We start from the raw sequence: 6582 nt of genomic DNA on the forward strand, positions 1-6582 counted from the left end.
GGCTGAGGAGTTGAAGCTTTCTGTTTGCCACATAATTCTAGTGCAATGGCAGACAAGTCACTTAAAACAGAATTTTCACAAGTGCTCGCTCAATATCCAGTTGAGACTGGACTTTAATTTACAGAAGAACCTGGTACTCACAGTTACAATTTAAGTGCACTTTCACAGTAGAACTGTATAAAGAATCATTTAAAGACAAAGTCTAAAAAATCATTTCCTACTTGACCTAGACTGTACTTGACCTAGTCTGGGTATCCAAAAATACTTTTTCCCTTAATATCTGTCTGCATCTGTGAATGAGAAGTGGAAGACCCTCATCTTGTAGAAACACAAGAAAATAAATTATGGTTTAAAAAAAACAGGAGAGCTCAAGAGGAAATGAATAACTATGTCTGTGCTGAAGAGCTTTAATAGAGGTCTGGGGCCACACAGTGAACAAGTGAAAAGGCAATACATCAATCAGTTCCTCCGTAAGGAAGCACAGTTCATCCTGTGCAATGGATGATGCAGGGGTCTGGGGAAAAAGAGCTGGTAATCCAGGGCTCGGAGACTGTCCTACACTGTGTTGGGAGCTACTATGGCTCCATCATTTTATAGCTTCTGAGCATTTATTTGTGCAACTCTAAGGATGCTCTTAGCTTCATTTTTTGCTTGGATACTTTTCAAGGTGGTTACTAAAGCAGAATAGTAATATAAGTCATATGGTGAGATAATGCTTATATTCATAGCTGGAAATATGAGAACTTCTCTCAGTTAAATGGATGGAGAAGCTCATAGTTTGTGTTATCATCTTGTTGGTCCTGCCTTAAACGGAGTAAAATACATGTTGTGCTCAAGGTTTGGCTGAGAGCAGAGGAGTATGAGGCACAGGAATATCAACTTGGGAAATGGGGAGATACACTAATGCACATAGGCTTTCTACTTGTTCTTCTCAAAGTTGACTAGTTACACCACTTGTGGTAGAACTTGTTCTGTTCCAGTCCCATTACGTCATCAAGCTGCTCTCCACACAATCTCCCTGCTTTTGCCTCTGTGCTTCTGTTCCTGTTGCCTTCTCCTGGCAGTCCTTTCTCTGCCATCCATCATTCCTCAACTTCTTTTCCCATTTCAGTTCCTCTCCAACACCCAGTCAGTCTCTGTCCTCAGACCATCTCTCTCTGTCCCTTCTACCAGACATTTTGTTAGGCAATTTATGTCCTCTTCTACCTTGTTTTATCACTAGTCCTCCCTCTTTTTCCCTGTTGTCTTTCCTCTGCCACAGTGATTACTACTCTCTGTGTAGTCAGATGCTCTCTCCCTCCACTCCAAACTCAAATCCCTGCTACTTAGTAATCTTCAGGGGTTTTTTTTCCTTCCATCATTTCTTTTTCTTCAGACTCAAGGTTAATTTTTGTCCTCCCTGCATCCGGATGATGCATACATCACTCCCACCCTCCCTAAAAGCCAGCAAAGCAGTGTGGAAAACAATCACCAAGATCAGAGGAGAGTCATTCTCTCTGTCTTTACACTCCTGGCCCAAAACCAGCCAGAGCCACAACCAGAGGAGGGAGTGAGTTCTTCTCCTTAACTTCAGCCCTAGGCTCAACCATCCTCAGTACAAAGACAATCTCAAAGATAACTCCACACAGAGGTCTAGCAAACCTCTACTAAGTAGGTATGACCTTTGGAGGCTGATCTGCTTGGGCTTGTTGGAGCCAGATTTTTACTTGGGATTGGAAGAAGTCAGTTACTGACATAACCACTATCTCCCTGACACCTATCAAGGCCATGCTTCAAGTTGCAAAGAAATTGAAACTTCTTAAAGAAAATAGGTTATTACCATTTAAATGTCTTTTATTTCTGGCAGAACAACAATATTTTATTAGCATCATTCTCAGAAGCAGTTGACCTAGAATTTATCTTACAGTGGCAAATGTCAGGCAAATTTATCCATAGTCAGTACCCCACCTGTGTTAATGAATGGCACAGAGAAGAAGTTGGAGGGTTTCTCCCTTGCTCAAAACAGAAAAAAGTTCAATTCAATGAATTCATGCAATCAGACTGAGGAAGCATTTTGCTTGGGAATGAATTCACTGGGACTCAGATCTTAAAAGCATTCCAGAGGGAGAGGCTATTGATAGGGGTTTCCTGTAAAATAGCATTATGATAATTACGTATCAATAAAAAGCTCTGTAACAGTTTGAAATTTATTTTTCTGGCTTCATCCAGTCCCTATCCATTCAAGACCAATGGATTGAGTTTATGCCATTTGCATAGTTTCATCATACAAACAGAAGTAAAACTGTCATCTCCATGATCCTTGATGGCAGTCCAGCATGATATTGAGCTCACGTAGTCAACTACAAACAGGAGCTAACTCTGCACATGCAAAGCTGTTTGAGCTGGCACACAAGTGATAGTGTGCCAGGGCACAATAGAGCTACTTGCTTGTTTCTAGTAAGGTGGGAAGAACCTACAAGAAAGATAAAAATTTGGTCAGTTCAATAGGAAAAGAACAAACCACCTGTGTAATGAAACGTGAAAATTCAGACATTTATTCCTTTACAGCTTTTTGTTGTCATTGATCATGCCATCTTTTAGACAAACAGTCTTAATTGATCTTCACAAATTTGAAAATTGTTTCATGTGACTACAAATCCATTTGCATGCGAACAGGGAAATAAACAGACAGAAAGTCATTGCTGTTTTACTCCTTTGCAGAATCCGTTCAGTTTCTGGCATCAGAACCCTGAGGGCCAGGGAGCACCACTTCATCAAGCCTATGGCCCATAATTGAACAAAGCTTCCTTAGTGTTCCAGCTCCCATACTGGCAGCAGAGCTTTGTATAACAAGCCTACGATTGAAATCTAGCATCTGCCAAAGTCCATTCAAAGTCTTTTAGTGGGATGAGGCCTGCAATGGGTCAGTGGTCCTGAAAGAGCCATAGGCATGAGGACAACAAGAAACAACTCGTGGCCCCTGAACACCACTTTGACTGCTTTACCCCTCCTGAGGCAGGAATATTGGAATTTCCTTTTCCTCACTCATTCCAAAGCTGCAGTCCAGTCCTCCAGCCCCTAGTATTGAGTACCTCGGTCGAGATTGGTCATATTCCAGAAATTGTTGCTAAGTACAAGAAACTTCATGTAAAACTAGGCATATTCAACTATCTGATTCTGTTAATCAAATTCCTTAGAGCAACATAACTTCAGGAAATAAATAGCTATTTGGGGCAAGGTTTTGCACAGTTTCTCTAAAGAGAGTAACTCCTCCCATCAGAGAAATTACTAAAGTACTACAAGAAAGGGATCAGAATTGGGCCTTAATAACTTCATTGTTCCATGTTTCTTGTTTTTATTCCTTTTACTTTTAATTGTAGTCATATTTTTATTATGATTTTACAGTTTTTCTTCAAAACATTTACTAATTTTAAAAAGGTGCGTTTCCTTCCTTTTTTATATTTCCCTTTATTATTTCCAGCCCTTTTTTTTCCCCTGTGTCATTGTGTTCTTTATAACTTTTCCCTTTAATCTCATCTTAACCCCTTCATCCCTCTCCAGCAACATGTGTTCTTCTAGAAACAAAAAAATAACAGTTGTTTCCAAAGAAATGAGATGTTAAAAGAAGCTCTAGAACTGCAAGATTTGTCTCTACTCTTCCTGTCCCTTCTTTATGATTTCCTTATATTGTATCACCCTATCTATTCCTTTCTCTCTTTGTTTTCACTTAATTATTATTATTCCTCCTTTTTTCCATTTAATTTTCTTCTTCTCAGCTGAATCCCTCTTCTCATTTCTTTAACTTTTCCACCATATGTTCTCTTTGTGGAAATCACGGGTTTTCCCTCATGCTCTGAGACTTGTTTCTCCATGAAGTTCCTTGCTTCCTTCCAAATTCATTTGACTGTCATCTGTTACTATAAAATTAAAATGCTTCCCACAAACAAATTATTATTCTTTCTTTCCCCTGAGTTCCAGTTCATTTTCCATTAACAATGTTTTGTCCTGGCTCTCTTGCCCAACTTGCTTGCCATTAGACTTCCTCTGCCAGCTATTTCTCCTCCTGTTAGACCAGGGAAATCATGCCCTGTAATCCCTCCCATGGTAGACCTTTGCATAACATACATTTGCTTTCTCCTTCAGGGTGCACTGATTTCTCTGTAGCAAGTTTTTCCCCTAACTATTAAAATCACAGCAAATTTGCACTCACTGACAGCCTCATGGGGGATTTTCAAAATAATTCAAAGTGGGAACATTATTCTCCTCAGTAGGGAAAAAAAAAGAGGGATTTCAGTGCAGGATAGCATGTGGATTTTCTCTCTTCCACTCTGCTCACCCACCTTCACACCCCAGAACATCTAGGGGAATTTTAGGTGGCTTCTTTTTTGCTAGAGGATATGTACACATATGCCTAAAATGGTCCCAGACAACTCTCACTTTCTCCAGCACCCAGTGGTTTCATAGACACAACAGCTGCTCTTGTACCAAGCTGTGTGTACACTGGGAGTCTTTAAATGCTGTTACTGTAGATGCCTACCACTCAATGAGATCTGTATTCTTTATTTTCATTTTGGCATTGTCCTGCCTTCTCTAGGATATCCACTTAATTTTAAAAGCACTGGTTTATTTACAATCCTCAAGAATACATTCTTCCTAAAATGTGAAGTGCACTAAACACTTAACTGTTCTGAGAGCCCAGAACCTATTAAAACAAAGTCCATTATCTATCTTGTATATGTTTATGTATGTGCATGTGTTAGTCCACAGAGTTCAAGATTATGTATTGATGGCGTTTTAATGGCAATAGAGTAAATAAGGCCACTGCTGTTATCTAATGGTGTTAATAGAGTGGTCTTCGTAGTAGTATTTGAGTTATATGGAGCTGACAGCAAGCAAGGGCCTACTTCTATGGATTCTAAAGGGCTTTGAATCGTGCCTGAAGTAGAAGTGGTTCTGATTTGATACAAATTTTATCCCTGGAGTTCAGGGCTAAAAGGCTTCAATATTCTGGTCCACCTCTGCTAGTACTTTCCTTCTCCCAAGGATGCTATGTAAGAATGAAGCCTCTTTGTCAACAGATACTCCTCCCATATTCCTGAAGTACATCATAGGGGTTTTTTCTCATCTCAACTCAAAGTGAGCTCAGTCTAATTGTTCCCATGCAGGAAAGGACTTCCCATGATATTCACTGTTTTAACAGTTCGGTACCAGAAGGATCCAGCAGAACTTTTCAGAATTTCTCTAGAATCATGTGCAAACAAACAAACAAACCCTTAGCTTTCTTACCTCCCTTTTTATTCCTAACAGGATATGGGGAGGTTCACAGCTGTCAGTTACCATAGCATTTGCTGCTTTGAAAGGTCTCTGGCAACACCTGAATTGTCCTTTGTCACATCCCTAACAGTCTTAGTCAGAGGCCTTAAAGTGAAGGAAGGAAAGAGGTGAGGAAGGCCCCCATCTTAGTGCACTTTACTCAGGGGAATCTTTGAGGTCATTATCATTTGTGGTATTTTGTAAATTTTGCAATTGCATTTCAGAGACTCAAAGGGCAGATAAACATCCAGCTCCATTTTGTGTCTCTGAAAATCAGAACTGGGATGCTAGATAGACTGTGTATGGGGTAACAGGAAAACATCACACCTCTGAAGGCAAAGACTTTACAAACCTGAGTGGCTCCTCTCCTTGCGCCGACTGCTTCAAACCAAGTAACACGTCCCCTGGCTTTATACTGAAGCAGTGCATGCATGTGTGCACAGGTGAGCTGAAAACACAGCACTGACAGCAGGAAGGGCAATGCTGAGTGTGGAGCTTTTTCAAAACTAGGCTCAATCTATGAGCATGTGTACCTGTATGCAGAGTTCACATGGTCCCTGGTTATATATACTAGTATTTTTAAAATATTGTTGCTACGTGTGCTTCTTACACTCAAGGTGTAATGATATAGGCTACATTTTTATAACAGAAAAACCTCTTCTCTCTCTCTGTTATTGGATGAAAATATTTTTTTTTGTATAGGACATTTCTATCATAAGGGAATTTTACATCAGGTTTATAAACCCCTGAAAATAAAAGCTTTGTTACTGTAATGCTGACAAGATTTTAGCTACAGCGGCACTAGCAGGAGCCACTCTCATACAGGGTTCAGAATAGTAATGTAGTCTAGCACCATCCTTGGACAACTGCTTGCATTTACAGAAATTGATGGGTTATCGTGCTGCAAACTTTTCACCTAAGAAGTCTGAGGAATGAGGTAAAGAACAATAGAGATGTCTCGCTGGGAGAATGGCTTCACTACACGCAGGATTGCACAACACTTTGAAATCTTCCACCATCCCAGTCCCATGCTGTCTCTGACTTGGCAAACACTTTCATTTAGCCAGGGATCAGTAGCTTGGGGGGAAAAAAAAAAAGTTCCATTCTCCAGCTGTTGTGTCATTTCCCTTGATAAGTCCTAAATTGACCGAGTTATCCAGCACCGAAGGAGCTTTCCTGTGGTAGACATGCTTTATTATGTGCCCTTTCAGGGACAAAGGCTTCTGTGTCAGTAAACTGCTATGGAGAGGAAGGACAGATTTATTCTCACAGCATCCTAAGCATTATCTT

At 40.2% G+C, this 6582-nt stretch overlaps 1 protein-coding gene across 1 annotated transcript in view; it reads left to right on the plus strand.

The window, feature by feature from the left end:
• The window catches only part of POU6F2 (POU class 6 homeobox 2), a 259189-nt gene that overhangs the window by 247613 nt on the left and 4994 nt on the right, over nt 1-6582 (plus strand). The gene's annotated exons all lie outside the window — the stretch shown is intronic.

The sequence above is a fragment of the Chaetura pelagica genome, unplaced genomic scaffold (genome assembly GCF_000747805.2).
Source record: "Chaetura pelagica isolate M959 unplaced genomic scaffold, ChaPel_1.0 scaffold7, whole genome shotgun sequence".
In the NCBI taxonomy this organism is placed as follows: domain Eukaryota; kingdom Metazoa; phylum Chordata; class Aves; order Apodiformes; family Apodidae; genus Chaetura; species Chaetura pelagica.